Source organism: Sarcophilus harrisii, chromosome 1 (genome assembly GCF_902635505.1).
Source record: "Sarcophilus harrisii chromosome 1, mSarHar1.11, whole genome shotgun sequence".
NCBI classification, from domain to species: domain Eukaryota; kingdom Metazoa; phylum Chordata; class Mammalia; order Dasyuromorphia; family Dasyuridae; genus Sarcophilus; species Sarcophilus harrisii.
The window spans coordinates 216,903,475-216,920,750 of NC_045426.1; the positions used below are offsets into that span (position 1 = coordinate 216,903,475).

Here is a 17,276-nt window from a genome sequence, read left to right on the forward strand (position 1 = left end):
AAAATGAATAAAAAATAGGGAAAATAAGGAATAAAATGAGTTTAGTGACTTTAATAGAAAACCTAAAGAATTTCAAAGAAAACAATTGCAAATCATGCAGAATATCTGGGAAAATAGGCTAAAAAAATCACTGACATTCAAATTACTAAAACAAAATGACAAACTTGAATTATAGATTACTATGCAGAAAACTCAGTACTATTAATATTGCCAGAGGTTTAGTAAAAAAAAATTTTAAATCTAGGCACAAAGTTTAAGGAAAGTGACAAAGAAAATGCTCTCAAATTGCTTAAAACAACTGATGAAATACAGTTAGAAACAATCCATAGTACCTTGACAAGGAAGAGCTCAAAATTTCATATCCCCAGGCACATCATAGTTAAGCTTGACTGCTAGCATAAATGAACAAATCACTTGACAAGGGAAAATAATTAGAAACACAGTTATCTTTTCAAGGAGACTATGTGAACACAGCTGAAATTAGAATACAATATTTACAAAACAAAGAAGCTTGGATTATGAATCCAGAAATATTTACTAAGTAAAACTTTAACAAGATATATAGATACAAAGTGATAAATATCTGAAAAGAAAATAGACTTTTTAAAGTTTACGGAGAGAAAAGCCACGTTAAGGAAGTCTTCAAACAACAAACAAGCTTTCCAATCAAAAAAGATAAGTCTTTAAGGGAAGGGGAAAGAGAAAGGAATAAACGTGCTTAATACCTACTATGTGCCAGATACTATGCTAAGCACTTTTACAAATAAACAGCTCTTATAGAACAAAACAGAATACTCATGACATTTTAACAGCTAAATTATTAAATTTCAGAAGGTATACTCCTCTGAAAGGATGGGGCGAAAATTTTGGAGAAGGGAGTAGGAATAGAGCAATCCTAAAGTGAAGAGCCTGTCTCTCATAAAGGTTAAGTCTAAGTTAAAGTAACATTTAAAAAAAAAAACATAAGACAAAGGAACTGTACTTATAGTGGTTCTGTTAAGTTTTAGATAAGAAAAATCCAAAAATTATATAAATATAAATAGGCTCAATAGAAATAAGAGTTTAAGGAGAGATTGGAGAACAGAATCTAGCAATGTATTGTTTACAGGAAAAGATATCTAATTCAAAAAATCTAGAGATTTAAATTTATTTATTCTAAAAACTTAGCATGCTATTGTTAAAAAACAAAAAAGAAGTGATATTAATGATGTTAGATAAAATATAATTCAAAACAGAAAATAGCAATAGAAGAAAATTATATAACTGGAATATAACTCTAAGAAAGATATTGTAAAGAAAAGAAAAAAAAAAAAAAAACAAATGGGCAAAACGGAGCCACTTAGCTATCCATGGACCTTTCCACCCCTGCAAAGTTTGGAGGTATCTTCTCTGGTACCATGCAGAGGCACTGGTGGAGAAGTGTGGAATAGAATACTAGATCTAAAATCTGTTCAGATCTAACTTCAGACACTAGCTGTGTGATAAGTCACTTGAGCAAAACTTCAGTTTGCCTTAGTTACCTCAATTGTAAAACAGGAATAACAATAGCACCTACTTCACAGGTTTGTGAGGATCAAATGAGAAGTATTTGTAAAAAGTGCTTACTACACTGCCTGGCACATAGTAGGTGCTTTATAAAGGTTTTTTCTTTTCCTTTCTCACTTTTGTTTCTTTGTAATTTTGCAGCATTCACTTTTGATTGTTTTGTAGTTCTTTCCATTTACATTATTGTACGTATATATACGTCTGTTTCATATATTATGCAATATATGTTTACATATACTGCCTACATATATACATGTATATGTATATATACACACACATTTCTATGTGTGTGTATATATACAAATTTTCTTGGCTCTTACTTTACTCAGTATCATGTAAATCTGCCATCCATTCATCATTACCATCATTTCTTTTAGCATAGTAAAAGTTTATTCCATTACATTCATGTACCACAATTTGTTCAGCTGTTCCACAATCAGTGGCTATCAACCCTGTTTCCAGTTAAATAGAACTGACATAAAAGAAAATACGATTCTAAAAATATCCCATTTTCTGTGGCTTGTCCTATATGGTACAATGAAAAGAATGCTAGCTCTGGAGGTCAGAAGACCTGAGTCAAATGCTTGCTTTGCCCTCTGTGCCTCAGGCAAGAATCATCTCTCTGAACCTCAGGTTCTTCCTCATCTGTAAAACAAAAGGGTTGGACTAGTTGACTTCTAAGGTTCCTTCAGGCTTAAATCACTAGGGATTTATGAACTAGACTGTATGACTCAGACAATTGGAAGGTCCACAGAGAGGTCACATTCCACTTTCTTCTGATGATTAGTTAAAAGGAAGGGAAAGACACCAAAACAGAAACAATCACTATCTATATTCACTCTGAGCCAATCAGGACCCAAACAATAATCTGGGTTTTGACCCAGGACCTTTGTTAAAAAAGGACAAGGTCTTTCCATTGTATCCAGGGCCATCTCCAGTCATCCTGATCTATATCTGGCCACTGCACCCAATATCTCCCAATATCTCACTTAAATCCAGTTCACTTGAATGTCATAGAATCATCTTCCTGATGTCATGGTCCTCTGCAGGAATGAAGGAGCAGGAGCTACCCCACTGAAGACCTAATTGGACCAGTTCCAAATTGACCAGCTTATTTTCCTTTTCTCTTCCTTCTCTTCCCTCTGTCTACATAAAGTATCATATCCTTACCTGCAGGTGCTCTGCTAAAGGAATATAAATTTCAATCATTGAAACCTCACTAGATATCTTGGGGTTTACAAATTAGGACCATGCCTTAAATCCATCTGACACTGACTCTCTTGGATTGATCAACCTAAATTCAGCCCAAACCCTACTTGGCCATTATTGGGGTCCTGATTGGCTCAGAATGAATGTAAATAGCAATTGCTTCTATTTTGGCCAGAAACCCTTAGGGAGTTCTTCCAGACTGATAAATATATATTTATAATATTTAATGTAACATTATATAATAATTATTACAATAATATTAACTATAATTCATATTATGTCATATATAATATTATATATTTTATATTATATATACATATATAGGCTAGGTAAAAGAGGCCCTTCTTGACCTTATTTCTTACCTAGCCTTAATCATTGATTAGATGTTACCTCACTCAAACTGAAAGCTTTAAAGTTCTTAGCTTAAAAAGGCCAAAGTCTCCCATTGCATCCAGGACCGTCTTATCATCCTGATATCTTGCCACTGGATCCAAATGAGGGGTGACTTTCCACAGCCCTCCTTCACTTAAATCCAATTTACTTGCATGTCATCTGTTGTCACCATCCTCCTTCCTGAAGGAAAATAACAAACAAATTAAGAGGAAGGTGGGATGTCTCCAACTTTTATAGGTATTCTCCATGGGGCTTATATCCAATGCAGCCACCTTTCACCCAATACAATCTGAAAATCTACCCCCAATAGCCACTATCCAAGCTCCCAATCTTCCATGTCTGCCCTCATGGTAGTTATAACTTATGCTTGAACACATCAACACAAAAACAGGTGTCAATGGAAAGTCCCTTTCCCCTCAATAACGAACCCATTCCCCTCCCCTACAGATCACACTTTATTCTTTTGGCAAGGAAATGGATAGCTATGAATAGGTATTGACCAATGAATAAACCTCCATTCCTTCCCTTTCCATAATGACCCAATTCATGAGTCACACATAGGATGAGCAAGGATGGATTAATTGTGATCAATTATTATTGTTTTGCCCTCTCAAACCCACCTCTTGCACCTCTTGCAGATTTGCCTATTATTCTAAAAGATTTGCCTATTACTCTAAAGAGACTCTATAATATTTTCACCACCCACATTCACCACTTAGTTTTATACCTAATTCCTTACTTACACTCCCCTACATAATCGAAGCAACTGACATTTCTGCCTCCACAACATTCCTCACATCCCTTCTCTGGAGACTTTAGTCACCTTTCCGTAGAACTTTTACAATGGCCTTTAAACTGTTCTTACAACCTCAAGTATTTCCAATCCCACTTTAGTCCAAGTACTTCCTTAATTCCATCTACCCATGTGTAGATTGTGTAATCTTACTCAAGAATTTGTCTGCCCACATCATCCTCCCCTACTCAACCCTCACTTCCCTACATCAGCAAATTACAATGACTTCTTATTACCTCTTGAATCAAATATAAACTCCTTTCTTTGGCATTTAAAGCCCTTAAAATCTGGCCCCAATATACTTTTCTAGACTTATTATACATTACTTCCTTTTCTGCATGCTACCATCCACCCAAATTGGTTTCTTCCTCACACTCATACAAAATTACTATTAAAATATCCAAACATGAATAGATAATTAAAGTAGGATGCCATCCATTAAGCAAAAACCATATAAGGAAAAAGGAACAGATTGATGTTGAAAGCTTTCTGAGTTGAAATCAGAAAACATTTTTGATTGTTGTTTTTTCACACATATACAAATGAGTATTTACATACAGGAAAACATGACTTCTGCTGGAAAAATGTTACCAGACTGTTATGATTTTTATTTGATTGTTGCATTTTGTGTCTCTGACTTTTAAAATATCTTTTAAATATTCACCATTCAGACTACCTACAATGGTCAAACTAACTGAATAATTGATATATTAATATTTTTATAAATCTGCCCCATGCCTAGGGCATTGAGAGGAGATTTTTCAAAACAATGCAGCACATTCAATCACATTGTTCTAAAGAGTCTTAGCTCTTTAATTAATTTTTTGCATCATTAATACATTTAAAAAACATTTATTTCACCTTTCACTCCTTTTTTGTTATTCAGTTGTGCCTGACTCTTCAAGATCCTATTTGGGATTTTCTTGACAAAAGTACTGTGAGGGTTTGCCATAGACTTTGCCAGCTCATTTTACAAATGAAGAAACTGAGGCAAATATGGTCAAGTGACTTGCCCAGGATCACACAGCTAGTAAGTGTCTGAAGCTGGATTTGAATTCAGATTACTAGCACTCTATTCACTGTATAACTTAATAGCCCAAATCTTGTTCCTTAAAATTATTTATTTTTGTGAAGTTTTATAATGTACATTAATATATTAGTACAATGATATAAGTATATAATTTATAAACAAATATACATCTATTGAATTTTTTTTCAATAAATAAAGTGCCTATTCCTAATCAAGAGTTTGGAAACTATTGGACTAGACAACCCTGTACCTGGTAATGCTTTTTTTTTTTTTTTTACAGCTTACCTTTCTTTCTTTAGGTCCATGCCTTAAACCAAACTATACCAATTCTCATTGTTTGGCAACCAAGAGGTTCCAGGCCAAATCCCATTTGGTCATTGTTTGGGTTCTGATTGATTCAGATTGAATGTAAAAAAAAAGAAAAAAAGATTCTTCCCCTCCCAGGTTTATTTATTTTATTTATTTAGATTTTTTTTTTGACTAAGTAAATAAGGAGATATTTTGCCTCAATTATTACCTAGCCTTAATCACTGAATGGGTTCAGCCTCAGTCATACTGAGACCTGTTAAAGATCTTAGCTTAAAAAGTCCAAGTTCTACCCATTGCATACAGGACCATCTCCAGTCTTCCTGATCTATATCTGGCCACTGGTCCCAGATGGTTTTGAAGGGGAAAATGAGGCATATGACTTTCCCTCACTTAAATCCAGTTCAAATGCATGTCATGGTACCACCTCCCTGATGCCATGAAGGATAAACAACAATATGGACTTATGTAAAACTTGCTGTGTATTATACTGACCTATTTTCTTTATCCTAATAAACTCTTAAGATCCATGAGGGGGAAGAAATTCCTATATATAATTCCTATAATTCTTATCAGAATTATCTGCAGCCAACAACACTCCAAAGTGCAGACCAAACTAAAACTAAAATGGAATTGGGAAATATTTTCAAAAGTAAATAAAAATACAATAAAATACAGACAATATTACATTTTAAAATTAATTCAATATGAGGCCCATAGGGATCTTATGAATGGATTAGTGGATGCCAATTTCTATTTGAATTAGAAATAGATACCATTGTCTTATACAAACTTTTGTCATCTCCCCCATTTTCAGTTCCTGGCACATTGCTCTAAACCAGTAGTTTATTGAATTGAACTGAGAAAAGGTTTGGCTGGGCCTAAGCAAGTGGCCTAATGTATCAGCAGATTCTATTAAATTTTCCTTTCAATTCAAACAAGCATTTATTCAAAACTGTTTCAGTCTGTTACCTAATGTTTATAGATCGAGGCATTTGGGCTCAGAGAATTTGAACAAAATTATACATGAGTAATTCATTGGCAGGACTAGGAAAGGACATCAGAAAGCCAACCTTCCATCTCCTTGGCTTCTTATTTTTATGCAAAGTAGGTTCACTGTAAGATTTTCCTGGAAATATAAGAACTGATAGTAAATGCTTTAATATTTACAGCACCTGTTTTTCCAGTAATTAAAAAAACTGCATGAAATAGTCTGATCACAGTTTAGTTAAAATAAGTAAACAGACAAAAACCCTTTGGGATTTTCTGTGAGGTTGGATCTCTTGGATTTGAGGGCAGGTGAAAGCTCTGGATATAGGGAGCAAATCACTTAAACTCTCTGGTCTCGATTTTTTTCATCTTTCAATTAAGAGGATGGATTAAATAACTTGTGAAGTCTTTTCTAGATTACACATATGGTCCTGTAATCACAAGTATGGAGAAAGCAGATTCCCGAGTTTCTCATAGCCACTAATGTTGAAGTAGTCAAAATGTAAACATCCTTATTAATACCACATTTAGAAACAACCGAGTGTGTGAGGACTAAATCATACAAACTGAACTATAACCTTAGATCTAGTCTTTGAAAACGAGAGCAAAGGGGGTGGGGAGAGAAGTGACAGTATTATAGTAATAATGAGTTCCTGGACAATGTGAGAAGCTGTAGGAATGAGAGCCAGCAGCAGGTGAATCATTGTAGAATGATAGAAGCTCTGGGCCAAGCAGAGAATCTGGGACCAAGCTTCCTGGACATTAAAGAGTAATTCTAGATAATACCAGGTTCCTGGACCGTATCTCCTGGATAGATGCTGAATTCTGACACCAAGCAGGAGCTGGAGCCAAAAAATAATCAGTCACAGTGTATGAGAGCAAGCCCAGATCTTGTTCTCTGCTAGTCCACGTAATGTAGACTGTATAGTTTTTGGGATGGAGGGAAAGATGCATTCTTTAATAACCACAAGTACTTTATTTTGGAAAAAGACTCCAAAATAGGTAGTTCTGTAAGTTTGGAAATAACTGTATAGGTCTCTGGGAAGATGAGGCTAACTGGGAGAAAGATCTATCTGTATCATTCCCAAATGCTTTTCCCTTGCTGTTGGGGGTGGGTGGGAGACTTCAGTTTTAGAGTAATCCCTTAGGATGAAAACCAAAAAGAAAGCTGTCTCAATTGCTTATAGCAGAGATTTTTAACCAGAGGGTTAAGAACTATTTTGATCATTGCATTTCAATACAATTGATTTTTTTTGTAACCTTATGTATTTTGTTTTATGCACTTAAATGAGAGAGTCCATGGATTTCCATCAAAACATCAAAAAAAAACTCATAATTTATAATCTTTGGTGTAAGCCTTGCCTGTTATAAGAGTCAGGTTACACAAAGCCTGCTCTGTATTTGATGTGTTAGCCTGAGTGCTTGCAAGGGAATAGATATCCTTTATGTTTTCTATAGAGACCTAGACATGAGCATAAAAATCTCCAGGAAAGACTAAGATAGTAGAAAAATGAACAAAATTCTGATGATCTTAAAAGGAAATCTGCATGTAGAAATATAAGCCAAAAAGATGCTTACTGAAACAGCCCCATGACTGAACCAACAATGTATAAACCCAGAGTTCTGGTTCCAGATTACAGATTACAAGTGAAATCATGATATTATAATTAAGAAGCAAATAGAGGAGAGAGACAGACAGATAGATTGTCTAGATAGATAGATAGAATGAGTTAAGCATATTCCACAAAGGCAATATATAATGCAGTGAAAAATGAATGGAACAGATATGGAATTCCAAGGTTCCTGTTCTTTGATTTAGAACTCTTATTCTGCCAACTGGAATGATAAGAAAAGGTTTGGTGGGCTTTGGATTTGGCCCTATGGAATGAGTAGGATTTGGAAAGCAAGAAATGTACCAACAAGTTAAAAGAAAAAATCAATACCACAGATTTAGAACAAAAATTTAGAATTTTAGAAGGATTTAGAACAAGGGAATCTTCAGGTTATCTAGTCCAATCCTTTCATTTTGCAAAAATTGAAGCCTGAGAGGTTGTGATTTGCCCAAAGTCACATATATAGCAAGAACAAAAATCTTGAACTCTGGTCAGCTGATTCCAATATAATTCTCTTACTTCAATTGTCTATTAACACAAGTTCTGGTTCTTTTCAATACAGGGTGAATCATATAATCTCCTTAAACTCAAGTTTTCTCAGAAGTATATCCTTTACTTGAGGTTGTCAAAGGATATTTGACACTAATTTGGGGGATTAGGGAAGGGGCATAGGAGTATAGAAGGAATAAACATGTTTTTAACTTTCTTAAATTCTAAGCACTTAGCACAGGGGCTTGTTGGCTCACTGACTCTCAGAAACAGGGAAATTAGGGCAAAGAGGTAGTATGAATAAGTTCTTCCTAATTGGAATTACAATCATTAACACATATTTCAGGGCTTCATTGAATCTCCCAGGTTTTTGCTGTTGATTTTTGAAAGGAAACCAAAGAAACCAATCCTGACTTTTAGCTGCAGTTTTAATGATCTTTACAGATAATAACTGATACTCCCTTCCTTTGCTCCTTCCCAAGCCTTTTTTTTTCTATTGCTTTTTTCCTTGAATATCCTGTTGCTTTCCATTTTAAAAGATGGGATAGGAAAGTAAAATGAAAAAATAATTCAGTGAAATAAGTAGAACCAGAAAAATATACATAATGACTCAATGGAAATGGAAAGAACAACAAAAAATGAAAACTGAAGCTATATATCATCTATGACCACTCATTTCCCTCCTTTCTTTGCAGAGAAAGAGGATTATGAGTATAGAGCACTGCAGATCATGTTCGAACTTGAGTGGTTTTTAAAAGCACTAATCATTTAGCAGCTAGATTGCGACAGCAGGAAAGACACTTCCCCATTGGCCAAAAATAAATAAAATATCAAAACAATTTGTTCATAGAAGTAACAGTTACTGCATTTTGATCAACCCACTAATTATACATTTATTCAAAGTACTTTTCATGCTCCTCTTTTAGACTGTGGGACAATCCTCACAAATGAGGAGTCATATTAGAGAAATTAGCAGCCAGGTGGATAGAGTACCAGGCTTGGAGTCAGAAAGATTCATCTTCCTGAGTTCAAATATGACTTCATACACTTATTAGTTGCATGACCCTAGACAAATAACTCAAACCTGTTTGCCTCAGTTTCTTCACCTATGAAATAGAGAGGTAATAATAGCTCCTACCTTCCAGGATTGTTGTAAAGATCCAATGAGATAATATTTGTAAAGTTCTTAGCACAGTTCCTGGCATATAGTAGGTGCTATATAAATGCTTATTCTCTTCTCTCTCCTTTTATATTTAAAAGAATTATAATAATTAGTTTAAGGCATTCTATAATTAAAAAGATCTTTTGTAAAGCAAAAACTGAGAAAAATAATTTCCCTATAAATTATATAAATTAGATGCTCATTTTAAAAAGAGCAAGACAATTATTGAAAAGCAAAATCAAGATTCTTCTTTGAGATAGCAACCATTCTTTTATACTATATCAAGCTCCAACATAAAAATAATCTTGCTTTTTAAAAATTATATCAATGGATTTCCTTGCCGTCAGGGTCTTAGACAACAGGGTATGATGAAGAGAATGCAAGACATTAGACCTAGCCGTCACTTACTACCTGTCTGATCTTGGACAGGGGACTTAACTTCTCTGGATACATCTCTTCTTCTATAAAATAAGGCAGTTGATCTGTAGATGGCTCTCTAGATTCTTTCAGCTAGGCAAATAGTAGATAGAGCACTAGGCATGGAATCAAGAACTGAGTTCAAATCCAGCCACAGACATTTCCTAGTTGGGTGACTTTGGGCAAGCTATTTAATTTTTGTTTGCCTCAGTTTCCTCATCTGTAAAATGAGAATAATAATAGTATCCACTTCCCAGAGCTGCTTTAAGGATTAAGTGAAAGAGGAATTGCAAAAGCACTTAGCACAGAGACCGGCATACAAAAAATGCTCCGTATTTGTTAGCTATCATCCCAGCTTTGCTAATGAGGAATCTGGTGGATGCTCAGCTGGTGCAACCTCTCCACCTGTAGGAAGCTGGGGAGCTTGGATCTGAAAGAATCGTGATGTGTATGGGACTGAAGTGCACAGAAAATCTAAAATTGGTTCAGATTGACCAATTATATGGTGAATAGGAGGCTCCAGCCCAGACCTTTGCTTCCGCCCTTGTCTTTGCCTTTCTCCAATTCATTTGCTCTCTTTTAGAATCAGGAGAGCAGGACAGTGAAAAGAGAAATAAGATTGAAGCCCTGAAGATTGGGCACTTACTAGCTCTGTGATCCTGGGCAAGTCATTTAAATTCTGACCGTTTTAGTTCCCTCAAAAGTAGAATGGGTGTAACAGTACCTACCCCACAAGGTTGTTGTGAGGCTTAAATGAGATAATGCTTGTAAAAACATTTAGTGCTTAATCAATGCTTACTCTGTTGCTAACAGAATCTAGTGAGAAATCTGACAGTCAAAGAAAAGACCTTCTATTCTTTTGGACCATATGATTCCAAGAAGGGCCTCAGTCCTTGGCCTCTGTTTATATTTCCTATTAAATTGTAAGCTCTTTGAAGGCAGAAAGAAGGCTCTCTTCTTTCTGTAGCCTCAGCACTTTATACAGTTCCTGGCATATAGGAAGTATTTAATAAATGTTTATTGACTGATTGATTGACTGTTTCCATTCTAAGTTAAAGTAGTATAACATCCACCAACGTGTGACTTTGAGGAGTCTGGTGGGCACTCTGGCCTCCAAGTTTGGGGCTGGTTTTTGAAGCCAGCTGGCATCAATGCCTCCAGAAGCAGTAAGTGCCCTCCTAAATCTAAACCCTTGACAGCTGAAACAAGGTCCCATAAGGCAGCACTGCTGCTTTTGCCCATGACTTTGGTGGGACCAGTGCTGTATAGGAAAAAAAGCTAAGTTTTAGCTTATTCTTCCAGATTCTAAGGTGATAGGAAGGGAGAATATTGTCTTAAAGTATTGGGGGAATTGTTTGTACATTTGTTCTTGCTATATCACTGAAGTAAATATATCTTTGTAAAGGTTTATTGATGTTAAATGGATAAATGGAATGGGGTGCTGGTAGCTGGTCTACAGGGGTTTAGCTGATAGTGATTGTGAAAAGAAACATTCCAGCCTCTCAGGATTATCCCCTCTGCTGTCCTGTGGAGTACAATATAACAGCCTTACTCAGAGAGGAAGCCAAAATATTCATATTATGCTGTGATCAGAGAGTCAGTCTTGAGCTTTTGTCTCAGGAAATCACACAGCTAATGAACACCAACCCTGGTGAGAATAATGCTTAAATGCTTAGTGATGGAAGGCACTGAATCTCTCTATTATTCCTCTATATTGGAGGCTACAAATCAATAAGCACTACCACTCCACGGATCCCGTATCTTCCTAAATTTCAGAACATTCATTGATATTCAGATTGACAGAATCTCTGACTGATTTCCCCTCATTTCACAGACATTCATAGATTATTAGAAATTATGTAGTTCAATAGTGTTATTTAATCGATATAAACTGAGGCAATGCAGTGAGTAGAGTTCCTGACCCCAGGAATTAGGAAAACTCATCCTCATTTGAACTAAGGTTCAAATCTGAACTGAACTGTGTGACCCTGGCAAGTCACTTAACCCCATTTGCCTCAGTTTCCTCATCTGTAAAATGAGCTGGAAAAGAAAATGACAAACCATTCCAGTGTCTTTGCCAAGAAAACTCTGTCATAGGCAGAGTCAAGACATGATCCTGAAAAATGACTGAATAAACAACAACAAACAACACTGAAGCTAGGGTGAAGGTCACATGAACCAAGCCATCTAACTCCAGGTTTCATCCTCTGAATTACACCATATTGCTTCCACATCCAATTTATGGCCCTGCTTGGCACCTGGAAAAGTGTCCTTTCTTCAAGTCATACCGAGAAGACAAATTAGAGAAAGATTCTTAACAAAGAGAAAAAATCATGGATAAAATGAGATTCATAGCATAGGATTGTTTTTCCACCTTTTGGTAAGATTCCATCTCTTTATCATCTATCTAATGTCTCATCCCATCTATCAGATGTACCAGGAGACTCACCATAGCAAGATTCCTGAAACATGATTCATGTGCTAAAAGCCGTAATTCAATAATACTAGTTAATGTTAGGAATAGTGGCACAAATAACTAGTGGATAATAAAATCTATTATTTTCTAGATATAATGCTTTGTACAACAGTACAAAATCCTAAAATTCAAATAATATATATTTGGATACTATGACAATCTTAATTTCTAACAATGCCTTTATAATAGTTCATATTTTATCAATAATCTCCCTTCCCATTAAATCTTTTCTCTTCCTACTAAATTTTTCTGACTTTCCCCTTTAAATTTCATTTTCTTCCTTTTCCTTTGAAACATCTGTAATCTCTTTACAATTTACATAACAGAAGGTTTAAAAAAAAACCCAACAACACAAATGACCCAAGCCTCTATAGTGTGTGTATGTAAACGGACATATAGAAGAGAGGCAGAAAAGAGAGCCAGAAAGAGGGGAAAGGGAGAGAGGAGAGGAGGAGGAGGAGGAGGAGGAGGAGGGAGGGAGGAGGAGGAGGAGGAGGAGGAGGAGGAGGAGGAGGAGGAGGAGGAGGAGGAGGAGGAGGAGGAGGGAGGAGGAGGAGGAGGAGGAGGAGGAGGAGGAGGAGAAGAAGAAGAAGGAGAAGAAGAAGAAGGAGAAGAAGAAGAAGAAGAAGAAGAAGAAGAAGAAGAAGAAGAAGAAGAAGAAGAAGAAGGAGGGAGAAAGAGGAGGAGGAGGAGGAGGAGGAAGAGAGAGAGAGAGAGAGAGAGAGAGAGAGAGAGAGAGAGAGGAAGAAGAAGAAGAAGGAGGAGGAGGAGGAGGAGGAGGAGGAGGGAGGGAGAGAGAGGAGGAAGAATATGCTTATAATGTATATTCATATATATAGGAGGGAGTAGAAGGCAGGATGACCTCCTCCCAAATCTGTTTAAGGAAGGTATCCAGAACAATTTCATCATTTCTTACCTGGCTATATAGGACTTCATCACATACCCTCATCTGCAGGTTGTAAATTACAGAACCAGATTTAAACCTAGGGCATCTGACACCACCCTTAGTGGTTTTTCCATTAAGCCATAGTTGACTTTAGGATGATCCATTTGATAAATAAAATGGAAAAACAAATTAGTGAAGGGGAAAGAGTTCCTTGGAAGAAGTGGTTAAATTTAAATATGTTTTATTAAAAAAAATTTTTACTACAGGGTCCTGTGCATATGAAATATCCTTGAGTTTAGAGTTTAATTTGGAGAAGGTAAGAGCCACTAAAGTAGCTACTTATTTTTTCTGCTCTCTTCCCTATAGCACTTTATTTGATCCTTTTAATTTTACGTTAAATTTAAAACCTAGTGATTAAGAGAAAAATGATTTTTTAGAAATTTTTCTAAAATATATTATTCCCAACAGGATGCTTTTTATTCAGAAACTCTAAGGGAAACCAAATCTGCAGCTTGAGAACTAAGATAATCCTGCAATATTTCAGGACTAACAGAAGGATATTCATTTGCTGTAGCACAGCCAGAATTCACCTACTGTGTGTAAAGACAGATTGGCCAAATCCCATGAACTAGTCAACACCACAGGAGCCAGACAAGCAGAAAATGTTTTTAAATAGTATCAATTGGAAAATTTTCAGAAATATTTTATGAATGGAGGAAAATGAAGGTTAGCCAACCAAAGCCAAAGGCCCTCCTTAAGAACAATAAATCTTTTGAGCATACGGTTTTGGGGGTGTGTGTGTGTGTGTGTGTTTTAAAGTAGCTGGATACCACAAATAAACAGAAATGCTTCCTGATCTATAAAGTCACTTTGAAAACAAATCATTACGGATGCTGAATATTTTATGATATCACTAACAGAGCCAATGGTTCAAAAATTCTTGCCAAGCTTATTTTGGGTTTTTTAAAACAAATACACTGCAACTACATCTTTTTACTTTATATTAAAACGGAGGCAGGGTCTCTGTAGAATACAGCCAAAGACAAGAGAATATTAATCCCTCCCCACCACACACACAGACATAGATATAGACAGACAGACAACCATACACTTGAAACATACACAGACAAGCAAGGTATTTTTTCGAAAAGACATGTCTTAGGACGAGTTTCTGCAGATGTGTTCGCAGTCCCACAGAGCTGGAGAGAGGCTTGACCCAAGTACAAGAGCCCAGAGTGCTGAATCTGACGGAAGCTACCGATGCGCCTGCCACATGAGATCAGCATATGTGCAGTCAGTCCCATCTTTCCCATACACCGCGACAGACAGACAGGCAGGCACCCCCTTTAACGACTGGTGCGGGCTCACTGCGGGCAGACTCTGCCGAGCCTAGGGAAAGGGCAGAGGCTCAGGCCCCCAGTGCAATTTGTGAAAACTTTTTTTTTTTTTTTTTTTAAAGCAGGTTTTGGAAGAGAAATTTAACTGTTAAAGGCCCTGCCTTGGACCTCCAGAAACACACGTCCGGCCCCGTAATCGCTGAATCGATATATTTTGTGGCCACGGGGCAAAGTACAGATCTGTCAGGAATGCCTCCAGCCCTCACCCTGATCCAACCCCGCCGGCCTTCCCAGGGTGGGGGCTGGCTCCTCGCGCTGCGGAACTGGGGAAAGCCGGTTCCCATCCCAGACCCGCCCAAAGGAAACCCATTCACCAAGGGCGGCACGGAAAAAAGGGAGGGAAAGGACTTCCAGTGTAGCATTCCCCATCTCCGAGAGAGACTGGGGCCCAAGGCAGAGAGGTTGGGCCGGGAGGGGATAGATCCCTTTCCTGCTTTCTTCAATGTCCCATCCCAAGTCCGGGAAACTTTCCCCAACCAGGACCCCCTGCCATTGGTGTGTCCCCTCCCTTACCTGCAGAAGAGACACCGCCCTGGACTCAGCTTCGCAGAAGGGGAAGCACTGGGCACTAGACAGGTTCCAGAGCCAGGCCACCCCTGGCCCAGCTGCTCCAGCTCCCGCCTCCTTTTTCTTCCTCTGTCTTTTTCTCCTCCTCCTCCCCGAGTCTCTGCAACCAGAGGAGGAGGAGGAGGGCGGGCCGGGGGGCTGAGCTGAGGCTGGTGGCAGGTGCTGAGATTCAGGCTCAGACTAAGGGTGGAGGCAGTATTGCGACCACCTCGCCGAGGCTACAGAAGGAGGAGCCAACCCCCCGGACTCCCCGCCTCCCAGACAGGGGACAAGTTGGGTGACACCGAGGTGGTAGAAGCCCCTCCTGCCGCTGTCCGCCCTGGGGGGAGAGTGAAGCCCCGCCGCAGTGGGCGTGTCTGCCCCCTCCCCTCACACACTCACCCCACCCAGGGGAGAGCCCTGCGAGTACCCGCTGGTACCCAACCTCTGCCAATTTACAGCCAACATTCTCGCTGTGACAGTGTCCTCGGTAATTCCAGATCCCGGGTCTTCTATTCCTCCTCCCCTAGATGTCTGACCCAGATCCACTTAATTCTCCCAATGCTCATCTCTTCACTCTAAATTCACTCGAGTTGTAACCCCATCCCTTCATAAAAATTTCTGAACTCAAACTTGGTTTTCTTCTTTCAATCAGTTTTTTACATATCTCCCTCCCCCTGTCCGTTGCAGCCCAAGGGATCTAAACTTCCTTAAAATCGCCTCTTAATTCTAACCTCCTTATCTGCACTCTCTCAAATTTAACTCAAATCCTTTCCCAGCTTCTCAGCTCCTACGGATGAAGATGTATTCCCAAATAAACTGAATACCTTCAGGGACCACTAAAAACCCAATAACTCCTATTTATAGAGTGTTTTACAGTATGTAAAATGCTTTCAGTCATCTCATTTGATTTTCATAATACTGTGAGGTAAGTAGACCCCCTTCCTTTTTTTTTTTAAACAGAAGAGGAAAGTGAAATCCAAAGAAATTAAAGGGTGGGGAAAAGGAAAGAGAATAAGCATTTTATAGTCTCTGGCATACTATATGCCAGTCACTTTTATAATTATTATCTCATTTGAGCCTTAGGACAACCTTTTGATGTAGGGTGATGTTAACATCCCCACTTTTATAGCTGAGGAAACTGAGGCAGAGGATAAGTCACTTGCCTAGGATCACACAGCTAGTTAGTGGGTAAAATTGGATTGGAACTCAGGTCTTCCTGATTTGGGCCCAGCACTCTATTCCATGTACCACCCAATTGAAACTAGTTAATGTTCAGACAGCTAATAAGCCAGTTCAGAATCTTATTTATTGTTCAGTCATGTCCAACTCTTCATGACCCCACTTAGGTTGTCTTGACAGAGATATTGGAGTGATTTGCCATTTTATTCTCCAGCTCGTTTTACAGATGAGGAAACTGAGGCAAAAAGAGTCAAGTGATTTGGCCAAGGTCACACAGCTAGTAAGTGTCTGAGGGCAGATTTGACCTCCGGAAGATGAGCCATCCTGACTTCAGGCAAGAGTCTCTCTATTAGAGGGCCATCTAGTAACTCCAGAATCTAATCTCTTAATTATTTTAACACCATGATCTTCCCACAAAGTCTACTCTAATTGGTTTTTTTTTTTAAATTTTGCCCTCAAATCACTCCTCCCATCTCTTTTTTCACCTTTAACTTCACTCTAAGTCCCTTTTCAAGTATTCTTCATTCTAATGTCTTTCCCATCCCCTCAACTTGGTTGAAACAAGGCAGTAGATGGAGAATCTTCTTTAGGCATAAGAACAAATCATCCAGTGCCTTTAAGGCACTGGATTAGTACACATTCATTTTGGTTTTTCTGTGATTTGGACTGATGGATGTCAAAATGCTTTATCATCAGTCTGTGAGAGGTTTACAATAAAGATAACCTTTAAGAGCCAATAAGTTTGAGAATTCTGAAGGCAATATACTGGTACAGGAAGAATGGGACTCAACTCAAATCCAAGCACTCTATTCTGTTTGTCTCCATCCTTCTCAACTTCCTTA

General features: G+C 37.8%; 1 protein-coding gene across 1 annotated transcript in view; it reads right to left on the reverse strand.

Annotated features, from left to right (window-relative positions):
* The window catches only part of FRMPD1 (FERM and PDZ domain containing 1), a 127,968-nt gene extending 112,231 nt beyond the window's left edge, over positions 1-15,737 (reverse strand). Inside the window, exon 1 of the mRNA XM_031936973.1 lies at positions 15,220-15,737. The gene's annotated coding sequence lies outside the window, so the exon portion shown is untranslated. The remainder of the gene's footprint in view (positions 1-15,219) is intronic.
* Positions 15,738-17,276: the final 1,539 nt, after the last annotated feature.